This window comes from Peromyscus maniculatus, chromosome 6, assembly GCF_049852395.1.
Source record: "Peromyscus maniculatus bairdii isolate BWxNUB_F1_BW_parent chromosome 6, HU_Pman_BW_mat_3.1, whole genome shotgun sequence".
Classification (NCBI taxonomy): Eukaryota; Metazoa; Chordata; class Mammalia; order Rodentia; family Cricetidae; genus Peromyscus; species Peromyscus maniculatus.
The window spans coordinates 92,177,507-92,191,571 of record NC_134857.1 but is presented as its reverse complement, the minus strand read 5'-3'; positions in this window follow the sequence as shown (position 1 = coordinate 92,191,571).

Below are 14,065 nucleotides of genomic sequence, written 5' to 3'. Positions count from 1 at the left end.
CAGTCACTCTCCCACAGCAGGGGAAGAAAAGAACTTGTCTATGGAGACATAGCCCCTTTTGGAAAATCAACAGAGGACACCCCACCTTTTAGTTCACACCAAATCCCTGCTAACAACTTAAAGCAATCACTAGGATCAGTCTTCTGTTGATGTTAGAGAGGTGAGATATAATCTCTGAGAAGGTATTCAACACAGAAGACTTTAAGATGATCAGATAAAACATCATGGAAAACTGACCAACAAGATACCCCAGTACACAATACAAAAATCCACTAGAAATGTTTAAAGCAAGAAGTTTTAAACTGGCAGTTGTTCTAACAATATCAAAATGCAACTCACTGAGCTGGAGTGATGGGTCTAATGTAACACTTGATGCTCTTCTAGATGACAGGAGTTAGATTCCAAGCACCTATGCTAGGCAGTTCGCAGCTACCTGTAATTTCTGTTCCAAGGGATCGAAGGTCTTTACTGGCCTCTTTGGACATCTATAGTCACCCCCACTTGCCCACTAAACATAAACACATACACATAAACAAAAATAAGTATTTGAAGAAAAACACTACTCATGTTCTTACTGTAAGCCCACTCCAATAATTGCAATTATTAATGGTCTGATTAAAAAGCTGTCCCTGGAAATGATGTAATTAAAAAAAAAAACAATCAAATTAGTCTTCAGTGTGGTAGTGCTGACAGATTCAAACCAATGAAAGAGCTTGGTCAAGGGGACAGAGCTTTCTGGCTTGGTTACTGTCTCTCTTGCAAGAATGAGTGCCTCTTCATGCAAAGTACACTAGATTAATTACTGCAAATCCAAGTCATATTGAATGATATTATCCCCTGTTCTTTAAATGTCCCTATTACTCCTTCCACTTTTTGCAATTAGTTGAATCAACACATAACCCTCATTCAAAATAAAGCAGATATTGTAGAAATACTCTTGGGTCTCCTAGCCTCCATTAAAAAAAATGATTGGCATAAACTTTAAAAAGTAAATGATTAGGCTGGGACAGGAATCAATGCATAAAATGCTTACAACACAGCCATAGAAATATGAGTTTCATTCCAAACAGTGACGACAAACTGATGCAACTTCTTGCTCTCCTCATTCCTCCACTGAAGATTGAGATCAAAGAGAATATCTGGTGATTTCTGCACAGTCTAGCTGTTTCAGTGATTTCTGGTCAACTTGAAAAATCTTTTCTGAAAACTATGGTGAAGAGTGATGGAGAAAAACACCCAACTTTGACCTCTGGCCTCCACATGTATCCACATGCTTTACACACACACACATCCACTTATACATAAATACACATACACTCACTCATATATACACAAAAATAAAGATACCCTTATCAGGTATTCTTTTATACCAACAGAAAATGAACGAAATCAATGAAGATTTTTATGTGAGCTATTACATTATTACAATGTCATTCATATTAGTGGCCAATTAGAGCATTGCACCAATGCAACCTCATAGAATAGTTCTGAGAAACACTCCTTTCAAAGTCCTAAATAAAATCCTACTTATTGTGGTAACAGAGTTAAGGAAATGGATTTCCATTTGTAGGTAAATAGGTAGGGAAATTGGGAATGTCCTTGAAATAAAATGCCCACATTAAAAGCAGCATGTAAAATAATTACAAAGTAATGCTGAAACTAGTGATTTAGCTTTGCTATAGTACTGTGTTAAGTTTAAAGATCAGTATTAATCAATAATAATACTGTTTTATCTTTAAAATACAAATTAAAAAGAAAATGCATTTCAGAGAAAAAGACAAAGTATATTTATAACTTATAGTTATTTTCCATCGAATGAACAAATATAAAACAAACTAAAACAAATACTCTTTACAGACATATATCAATAAAAGATGCAAACCAATTTTATTCAAAATCATATACTAAAAGCCCATGTCTTCCTTACTGGATGATAACAAATGAGTATAAAAAGCACTCCTTTTTTTTTTTGAGCTGCAACATACTTAAAAGATAGATGTGTAAATTCAAATTGTTTGTAAGTTTAAAACTGAAAAAAAGATGTTACAGTAAGTCTATTAGCAAAGAGATAGTCTGTATGGGGTGCTGAGCATGCCCACTGAAATGAAATGTTCTTAAATTTCATATAAAATGATCAGAGTTTAAAAGTAATCAAAGTTGTTTCGTTTATTTATATCATGTCTCAGTGATGGAAGGTAGTGACTCAAGATTGTGGGTTTTTTAAACAAAATTTCAAAAAAAATAAATTTTATATCTTTTTAACAACATGAATTTTCTGAAAGCTAAAATTTTTTGTTGTTTTATATTTCTAAAGATAAAATACATAATAGTGGCAGCCTATAATGTATAAATATTTTTGCATCCAATAAATGAATGATTATAGTATTTGATTATATACAAGGTTGCTACATAAAAATTATAAAATAGAACTAATGGCTATTGTTATAATTATTGCTTACATTTATCCCTGTTGTCATGAAATTTATATACTCTTTATAAACATCCTTGAATCTGAACAAATGTACAAAAGAGAGAAGTAAGGTTTATTTTTTATGAAACTGATCAGTTTGAAGAGATTGTTAATGACCTTGATGTAGTATTTTAAAGAATGAATCTGATAACCACAATTAGCTTTCTAAATCACTAGATGGTTATGATCAGAATCTGGGTGAAGTCACTGGAATAGTACCCAGGGGACTTCTTCCTTATTGCAAGAACTCACATGGCTGGATTTTGAAGGAGACATATTTTCCCTCTAATTAGTTTCTACAGTATGTCTAGATCCTGTAGTATACACTTTCTGCATTTCATATTGAATAGATATAGCCATTGACCCTCAATCTGCCCTATACTGCCACTCCTGAAACAGGTTAGTTTCACAGGAACATGTTTAACTATCTCCAGTAGCATATGTTCTTACAGCAAGCTCCAAAGAACATAGTTCCCAAATTTCAGCCAGCAAGAACCATAACTCCTTTGTCATTTAGTAACTTTCTAACTCCCCAGCAATTTCCACATCTAACCTTTGTCTTGTGTTCTTTCAAGTTACTTTTGTTTTATTAGTCTAATACCACCTTAGAGTTAATAATTCTTTACATTGCCATTGCCTGGTTTGAATTATTACGTGGTTTCTTTCTCTTGACTAAATAGTAACTGATACACAATCCAAAGTCATCTATCTTGAAAGCATTATTAAGACTCTTAATTTTACATTTCCTGATATAATGGCAAGCGAAGTCTTATATCTTTTCAGCCAAGACACATTTAGCCACAGATCAATATTCTGGAGATTTACTACTGCTTTAGAACTCAAAAGTATTTAACAGGGACTTGCAAAATGATTCTAAGACATTTACTTTTATCTTATGTTTTCCAGAAAACCAATTCTTTAGCATTATGTCATCAGGCCCAATTACAGTACAGTGAAGAAAGTCTGTGCCTGCGGACATATTGAATGTATTGTTTTTGTATTTTCATGAGGTAAGTTATTTCAAAATCATGTTTGATCTAATCAAATAACACCTTGTTAACCTTGCTGCTGAAAGTCAAAGGACTTAAACTGTAGGTACCATGATACTTATCAACAGAGACAAACTTGGTTTAATAAGCAAGAGTGTCTGACAAGGTAGTCATATACTCATAGAGTATCACTGTTTCTCCTTACTTTTATTGCATGTTGAGGATGATAGGGAAATTAAGTTTATTTCTAAATATTTATAGTTTTTAAAAATTTCTACTTAAATATTGGGTTATGTGACTAATGATGTAGTAAAAAAAATAGCTTGCAATCACTAGAACCTGTTTAAGGCTTAAAACCCACATTTTAAAAAATTGAAGAAAAAGAAGATATAGGAACTCAGAAAATATAGTCAACAGATCACTTTGAGTTCAAAGGTAGGCTTGTAAACACAGTGAGTTCCAGGCTAACTAATGGTGCGACAGAGTGAAAACCCGTGGGAAAAACAATCTGTATTGTGGCATTGGCTAACTCTGTGTTTGGAAACAAAACTAGGCAAAATTCTGGGGCTCACTAAACTGCCAGCCTAGTCTATGTGGTAAGGTCCAAGCCAGTAAGAGACTCTGTCTCAATCACAAAATGAAACAATAGTGGAGGTAGTCATTTCACCTGCACACACACACACACACACACACACACACACACACACACACACCACAGTCATACCTTCATACATACAATATGTACATACACACATACTACAGTCACACATTTATGCACACAATATGTACACACAACACAACACAGTCACACCTTCATACATACAATATGCACACACACATACATCACAGTCACACCTTCATACATACAGTATGTACACACACACACACACACACACACACACACACACAATCTCCTGTAGAAGACCAGCTCCCACTCCCACATTTTCCCCAGGGTACTCTTGAGGATGGAGAAATGAGAAATATTTAGATAGAAGGATAGAGGGGAGAGAGACAGATAGGAGGAGGGCCTGGATCCTTATCTGTGCGATGACTCATCCCTAACAGGCTTGAGTAAAAAAGTAAAAAAGATACTTGCTGAGAGCCAACCTGGGTCTGCCTGAGGGTCTTAGCAACAGCAGCTGAAACATGATCTGGAGATGACCTGGACCAATGAGAGATAGCCATGTCACACCAGCTGATGCATATTCATCAGACCTCCCCTAAGGGTGGGGTAGAGGGTATATAAGGCTTGCCTCTTCCTGAATAAACTGAGCTTGTTGTTTTGACATTCTCTCTGAGTCTGTGTGGTTTGACTCTGTTGTTGCTAGAGTTTTCCTGCTTTGCCCACAGTCAGGACAAATCTTTGTCACCCGCTAGTCCCACAGCTGCTCAGACCCAACCAAGTAAACACAGAGACTTATATTGCTTACAAACTGTATGGCCGTGGCAGGCTTCTTGCTAACTGTTCTTTTATCTTAAATTAACCATTTCCATAAATCTATACCTTGCCACGTCGCTGGTGGCTTACCTGCGTCTTCACATGCTGCTGGTCATGGCGGCGGCTGCAGTGTCTCTCCGCCTCAGCCTTCCGCTTCCCAGAATTCTCCTCTCTCCTTGTCCCACATACTTCCTGCCTGGCCACTGGCCAATCAGTGTTTTATTTATTGACCAATCAGAGCAATTTGACATACAGACCGTCCCACAGCACTCTGTGCCTACCTGGCCCCCACCCCCAAAGGGAACAACAGCAAGGACCCTGCTACACTTATCCACTGGCCCTTTCTGTCTCTTCTAAAGGGTTTGTTTTTGTTTTTGTTTTTGTTTTGTTTTTGGAATGCCAAGGGGTGGAGAAAAGACCTCTCCCTAGCACAGCCAAGTGCAAAGCCTTCCAATCACCTAGTAACTATGCATGTAGTCAAGCAATCTAATGCAGCTCTGCTGGGTAAAACAAGCTCAGATCTCACTAGGAACCTGTGTGGCCTCCAAAATCACCACCACCAACTATACAATAATAGTAATTAATAATCACAGGTTATTAATATTTCTCAATATCAATGGACTCAATTCTCCAACAAAAAAGATACAGGCTAACAGAATGGATGCAAAAACATAACTCATACTTCTGCTCAATACACAAAACACACCACAACATCCAAGTTAGAAATTACTTCAGACTAAAAGGTTGGGAAAAGATTGTCCAAACAAATGAACTCAAGAATCAAGCTGGTGTAGGTATTCTGACATCTAACAAAATGGACTTCTAACCAAAATTAATCAAAAGAGATAGGGAAAGACACTTCATAGTCATCAAAGGAAAAAAATCCATGAAGATGATATCTTAGTTCAAACATCTATGCCCCCAAACACAAGGGCACCCACTTCTGTAAAAGAAACATTACTAAAGGTTAAATTTCCCATTTGTTCTAACACATTAATAAGGAGAAACTTCAATACCTCATTCTCACCAAAGGAAATATTATACAGAAAAAACTAAATAGGAAATAATGAAGGTAAAGGACATTATGAATCAAATGGACCTAATAGATATCTACAGAACATTTCACCCAAACACAAAAGAATATATGTAGATGTAACCAACCATCTTATTAAATAAGAAACACAGAACCAATATAAAGAAGAAAACCAAGAGGTCAAAGCTCAGAGCTAAAACCTTACCCTTCCTCCTGCAGTGGTCCTACCTCTCCGAAAAAGAGCTACTTCCTGTGTGTTTGTCTTCATATAGTCTTTCTGTTCTGCCTTCTCACTGTTTGTAAACCCAAACACGTGACTGCCTCATCATTGCCTGTAAGTACAGCCCTCCAGGTCTTAAAGGCCTGTGTCTCCAATGCTGGCTGTATCCTTGAACACAAAGAGATCTACCTAGCTCTGTCTACCAAGTGCTGGGATTAAAGGCGTGCGCCACTACCGCCACACTCTTGCTATGACTCTAATAGCTCTGACCCCCAGGCAACTTTATTTATTAACATACAATTAAAATCACATTTCAGTACAAATAAAATACCACCATAAATACACCTTCCTTTTAGCACCTCACAAAACTTCCTCTAAAATTGACAACATACTCAGTCGCAGACCAAATCTCAAAGGATACAGGAAAATTGAATAACCCCCTGTATTCTATCTGACTACCACAGATTAAAGTGGGATTTCTTCCACAAAGCTACCCCCACGATAGACTGCTGGCAATGGTTGAGAGACAGCTGGAACTGACCTACTCTGGTGATGGGATGGCCAAACACCCTAATAGTCGTGCCAGAAACCCCATCCAACGACTGAGGGATCTGGATGCAGAGATCCACGGCTAGGCCCCGGGTGGAGGTCTGAGAGTCTAATTAGTGAGAAAGAGGAGATTTATATGAGTGAGAATTGTTGAAACCAAGGTTAGATAAAGCACAGGGACAAACAGCCAAATGAATGGAAACACATGAACTATGAACCAAAGGCTGAGGGGCCCCCAACTGGATCAGGCCTTCTGAATAGACATGTCCGCTCCTGGCAGCATCCTGTATCTCTTCCAAGAAGATGGATGGTTACAGAAAAACTTCCACCCAGAAGCTCATTGCAAGGATGGCCATGTAGCAAAAAGCTGAGATCTTGCCCAGACTGTGAATAAGAGGAGCAATAGGGATCGATCACCTCTCTAGGACTCCTGGAGCTCCACCTGGGGCCTGGCCGTGGATCTCTGCATTAGCCTCCATCAGTCATTGGATGAGATTTCTAGCTCGACAATTGGGGTGTTTGGCCATCCTATCACCAGAGTAGGGGCTCTCTAGATACACCAGCCCCTGCACCGGCTGGCACCAGCTCCGAGGATGCCAACTGGCATGGATGCACCCCCACCTCCAGAGAAGTGGCAGATGTGATGGCTCCTGCACTCCTAAAGAACACATCATCCCTCAATTCACTGCTGGTACCACCTCTCCAGATTCAGTAACCTCAAGGAACAGACACCTGAGATCTCCATGATGACAGCCAATGATGCTTCTTCACTCCTGCCTCCTGCCATGCATGACTCCTGGCTTCCCTCTGCCCACTTCAGCCCTTGTCAGCTTGAAGCAGGCTCAGGAATTCAGTGCCCTTGTTGCCCCACTCGCTATCCATAACTCACCTTTTTATAATAATCAAAATGGAGAAATGTTAGTATTTTGACCCACCGTTTGGCACTGCACTGTGTCCTGACATAAAAGCCTCATTTTAAGGAAAAACCCCTCCCCGTCCTCTCTCTCTTCCACCCTTTCTCCCACGAGTTGTGCACCCTTGACTCCTCTCTCTCTTCTTCTTTCTCTCTCTTCTCTCCCTTCCTATCTTTCTCCTTGTCTCTCTATGTGGATGCAGCAATAAATAAATAAATAATTAAATAAATAAATAAATAAATAAATAAATAAATAAATAAATAAATAAATAAATAAATAAATAAATGATATAGTGGGATTTCTATAACAACAGAAAGAAGAAAAGCCTAAAAACTCATGGAAACCAAAGAACTCTCTACTGAATGACTACTGGGTTAGGAAAAAATAGAGAAAGGAATTAAAAACTTCCTAGAATTCATTGAAAATAAATGCACAACATATACACACTTCTGAGACACTATGAAAGCAGCACTAAGAGGAAAGTTCATAGCACTTCATAAAGAAATTTCATAGGTCTCATACTAGCAACTTAACAGCATACCTAAAAGCTCTAGAGCAAATACATAAATAAACAACCACAGCAAAGAGGGATAGATGACAGGAAATAATCAAACTGATAGCTGAAATCAATCAAATGAGAACAAAGAGAACCCAACAAAGAATCAGTGAAACAAACAGTTTCTTCCTTGAGATAATCAACACCATAGACAAGCCCTTATGCAAACTAACAAAAAGACATGGGAAAATATCCAAATTAAGAAAAATGAGAACTAAAAAATAGGATATAACAACATACACTACACCAAGTAAATCCAAAGCAGCATCATTAGGTCATAATTCCAAAACATAAACTTCATAAAAATTGGAAAATCTAAAAGAAACGGACAATTTTCTAGATAAAAACCAATTATCAAAGTTAATTCGAGATCAGTTAAACAATTTAAATAGACTTATAACCATTAAGGAAATTGAAAATCTCACACCAAAATAGCTCAGGACTAGACAGTTTTATAGAAGAATGTTGAGAGACTTTCAAAGACCTAATATAAATATTCCTCAAATTATTTCACAAAATAGAAACAGAAAGAACATTGCCAAATTGATTTTAAGGGGCACAGTCATTCTGATACCAAAGCCACAAAAAGATTCAACAAAGAAAGAGAATTACAAACCAATTACCCTTAAGAACATAGATTCAAAAATACTCAATGATATCCTAGCAAACTGAATCGAAGAACACATCAAAAGATCATCTACCCTAATCAAGTAGGTTTCATCCCAGAAATGAAGGAATGGTTCAATAAAAAAAAAAAAAAAATCTGTCAATGTAATCCACCATATAAACTAGCTGGAAAAAAAAATAACCACATGATCATCTCTTAGATACTGAAAAACCTTTTGACAAAATTCAACACGCCTTCATCATAAAAGCCTTACTTAAACATAATAAAGGCATTTACAACAAGGCTATAGGAAACATCAAATGCAATTGAAAGAAACTCAAAGCAATACCACCAAAATCAGGAAAAAGAAAAGATTGCCCACTCTTTTTATATCTATTCAATATAGTACTTGAAGTTATAGCTAAAGCAGTAGGACAATTAAAGGAAATTGGGGAAACAAACTGCAAAGGAAGACTTCAAATTATTACTATTTGCAAATGATATGATCGTATACATAGTGATCCTGAAAGTTCTACTAGGGAACTCCTACAACTGATAAACACATTCAGTGAAGTGGCTAAATACAAAATTTACTCCAGAAAATCTGTAGCCCTCTTATACAAAGGTCAAATAGGCCGAGAAAGAAATCAGACTTACAATACTCTTTACAATAGCCACAAATAATGTAAAATAGCTTGGTATAACTCTAACCACACAAGTAAAAGACCCTTATGACAATAACTTCAAGTCTTTGAAGAAAGAAATGAAAGAAGATATCAGAAGTTGGAAAATTCTCCAAAACTCATCAATAGATAGAATTAACTTAGTGAAAATCACCATTTTACCAAAAGCAACCTACAGATTCACAGTATTCTTCATCAAAATTCTATCACAATTCTTTACAGATCTTAAAAGAAAAATACTCAACTTCATATGAAAAACTGAAATGAAGCAAAAAACAAACAAAAACAAAAACCCAAGATAGCTGAATAATCCTGTACATTAAAATAACTTCCAGATGTATCACCACCATGCATGATTTCAAGCTCTGCTACAGAGTTACAGAGAAAAAAAAACAGTATTAGCATTAAAAACCACCAGTTTGATCAATAGAATTGAACCAAAGACCAGAACATAAATCCACACATGTATGACTGACTGGTTTTTGATAAAGGAACCAGAAATATACAATGGAAATGGGATGTATATTCAACACAGAGTGCTAGTGTAACTGGATGTCTTTTTGTAGAAGAAGGCAAATAGATCATTATCTATCACCCTACACAAAACTCAAGTCCAAGTGGATCAAAGATCTTAACATAAATCCAGATACCCTGAACCTGATATAAGAGAAAGGATGAAATAATCTTGAAGACATTAGCAGAGGAGACAACTTCTTGAATAGACTACCAATAGCACAGGCACTAAGATCAATAACTAATGTGAACTCATGTAACTGAAAAGCTTTTGCAAGGCAAAGTACACCATCAATAGGACAAAATGGCAGCCTACATAATGGGAAAAGATGTTTACTGACCTCACATAGGACAGAGGGCTAATATCTAAAATATAAATAGAACTCAAGAAACTAGACATCAAAATAACAAATAATCAAATTTTAAATGGTGTATAGTTCTATATAAAGAATTCTCAACAGAGAAATCTCAATTGGCCAAGAAATACTTAAAGAAATGTTCAAATCCTTAGCCATTATTAAAATACATCTGTCAGAATGACTACCATCAAAAACACAAGTAACACCTCATGCTGGTAAGGATGTAGAGCAAGGGGAATATTCCTCCATTGTTTGTGGGAGTGCAAACATTTACAGCCACTTTGAAAATCAATATGGTGGTTCCTCAGAAAATTGTGAATTGATCTACCTAAAGACCCAGCTATACAACTCATGGGCATATACCCCCAAAACGTTCCACTCTAGCAAAAGGATACTTGTTCAAGACAGCTTTATTCATAATAGCCAGAAACTGAAAACAACCTAGATGTCCCTCAACCAAAGAATTTATTTATTTTTTTAAATGTGGTATGTTCATAAGAGTATTGGGAATATTGCTTAGCTGTTAAAAAAAAAAAAACTCATGAAAATTTCAGGCAAATGGGTAGAACTAGAAAAAAATCATCCTGAGTGAGATAACCAAGATCCAAAAAGACAAACATGATACGTATTCACTTATAAGTGGATATTAGCTGTAAAATAAAGGACAATCATGGTAAAAATCCACAGATGCACAAAGGCTAAGTAACAAGGAGGATTCAAGCGCCTGCACATGGATCTCCCTGGGGAAGGAAAATAGATTTTGATGGTGGAATACTAGATGATCAGGATTAGAATAAGAGGGAAAAAGTGGGTGCAGATGGAGGGATAGAGTACTTGGAGAGATAACTGGAAGTTGGGGGCTTTTTGGAATTGACGTAGTAACATAGTATAATGGAAACTCTCAAGAATCTATGAAAGAAACTATAGCAAAAATTTTCTAGTAATGGGAGAGAAGCAGCCTGAACTAGCTATCTTCTGAAACTTGGTAAGGCTTCCAGTAGATGGACTGGGACACTCAGCCATAAAACCTTCGATTTCCAATTTGCCCTGCCTGCAGTATATATACAAGGGTAAAGATAGTGTAGATTTATGGGAATGGGCAGTCAATGACTGGTCCAACTTGAGCCCCATGCCATGAGAGGTAGCCCAAGTCGGATACTATCTGCAGGGGCAGGACTTGGAGGTTGGATAGGCCAGAGACCTAGGATAGAACCAGAAATGTCATACAAAAAGAAAGTCAATGAAATGATCCTAATCTCTGCTATACAAGTAGAATTAAGACTAGCATAGTTGTCATCAGAGAAGCTTCATTCAGCAAGTGATAGGAGGAGATGCATAGCCAAACATTTTGCAGATCTTGGGAAACCCTGTGCAAGAGGTGGGAGGAAGGATTGTAGGAGCCAGAGGAGTCAAAGACACCATAAGAAAAAGGCTACAGAATCAACTAAGCAAGGCTGATAGGGGATCACAGAAATTGAAGCAACAATCAGAGCCTATAAGAGTATGACCTAGGTCCTCTGCATATATGGCATGACTGTGTAGCTTGGTGTTCTTGTGGGACTCCTAACAGTGAGAGGCAGGGCTGTCCCTAACTCTCTTGCCACTTTTGGATCCCTTTCTTCTTACAGGGTTGCTTCATCCAACCTTAATAGGATAAGATGTACCTAGTCTTTTCGCTACAGGATATGTCATGTTTGGTTAATATCCCTGGGAGGCCTGCCCTTTTCTGAAGGGAAATGAGAAGGAATAGATCTTGTGGAAAGGGCAGGTAGGAGAGGGGAATTGGAAGGAGAGAAGGGAGAGGAAACTTTAGGAGGGATGTAATATGTAAGAGAAGAATAATTTAAATAGATAGATGACAGATAGATGATAGATAGATAGATTGATGTTAGATAGATAGCTAGATAGAGAGATGATAGATAGATAGATAGATAGATAGATAGATAGATAGATAGATAGATAGATAGATAGATAGATAGGTGATAGATAAAAAAAAATCACTTTTCCTATTAGGAATTATAGCTTTTTAAAAGTGGTCTAATGAATTTGAAGAGAACAATGGTAGAGTGGGTATATGCACTTGAAATAACTGAAACTGAAGACCCAGCCAACACACTGGCAGTGACTTTGAATGATAGGCTGCATGAGTGGGGCTGGTCCTCAAGGCCATGGTGAGGCTTGGACCAGCAGACATAGCCAACAGCAGGGAAAAGGAAGAGCCATTGCTGCAGCTAGTGCTGCTTGGCCTGCAAAGCTGCATGTGGCCTGCAAACACAATGGTCATGCGTGGTGAGCCAAGGCATGGAGGAGAGCTGCAGTAGATGGAGGCCAAACTAGAAACAAGGAGGTTGTGGTGGCAGGTGTGGGAGCATGGCTGTGGTGGACAGGGGAGTATGTCCTTGCTGAGTTGAGACAACAGGGTTGTGTGCAACAGCCTGGAGTATATACAGGCTCTGCCCAGCCACACAATCACCCTGGCTCTGTGTAACAAGATATCCCAGATAAAGAATAGTTCATTTTCTGGATTAAGTCCCTACAAAATAACTCCATGGTCCATGCTGCAGCCAGGATGATGCTAGTGTCCATGGCTGCCATCACAGGCTGTATTTATGCTGTGGTATTTTGCCACCTGAGTGTGGTGGTATTCTAATTGTACTGAAATGTGATTTTGATTGTATGTTAATAAATAAAGTTACCCGGGGGTCAGAGCTATTAGAGCCATAGACAGAGTGTGGCAGTGGTGGCACACGCCTTTAATCCCATAGATCTCTGTGTGTTCAGGGATACAGCCAGCATTGGAGACATATGTCTTTAAGACCTGGGGGGCTGTACATACAGACAGTGACGAGGCAGTCACGTGTTTGGGTTTACAACCAATGAGAAGGCAGAATGACTTTGAAAACGACTGACACACAAGGAAATAGCTCTCTTTGGGGAAGCTAGGACAAGCAGGAGGAAGGGTGAGATTTTAGCTCTGAGCTCTGACCTCTCGGCTTTCTCTTTTACATTGTTTCTGTGTTTCTTATTTAATAAGACGGTTAGTTACATCAACACCTGAGGGCATGTGGGTGCCCATGATCTGTGCTGCCCCCTAAGACCAGGATGATATTCATGGTCCCTGTTACCGATGGAGTACATGTGAATGCCTGTGGCCTAGCATATTCATGCCTGTGGTCAATTATGGCCCTGGAAGTCAAGTTAATGTCCATGGTCTGTTTTGCCACTACTGGAGGATATATTGGTGCCCACAGTCCATACTGTCACCAGTGGAGAACTTATGGGTGCCCATGGTCCTTGCTTGGAAGCTTCTTTTACAGTGGTATCAATGACCGCAAATTCATAATTGAGTATGTGAATCCCCCAAAGAAATTAAAAGTAAAAGAAACAGTCCACATAGGGAGCCATTGAAGAGAGTTCATAATGTTGTGAAAAAGATGCTAAATAGTAACTTTTCTCAGTTGATGGTTTCTAAAAGAAAATTAGAGAAGGACCCCGTAATCTTGAGGGGCTTGAACCATGTTTTAATGACTATATGGGCAACACATATTGGACTTGGTATATTTTTTCTTTATGGGGTGGAGTAAAGGTTGAAGGGTGGACCTGAGAGAATTGGGAAGTGAGTGTGATCAGTGCATTGTATGAAATTCCCAAATAATCAAAAAAAAATTATGTTGGAATAAAAGGAAAGAAATACAAAGTATCAGAGTGTCAATACTTCAGGATAAAATAGGGAA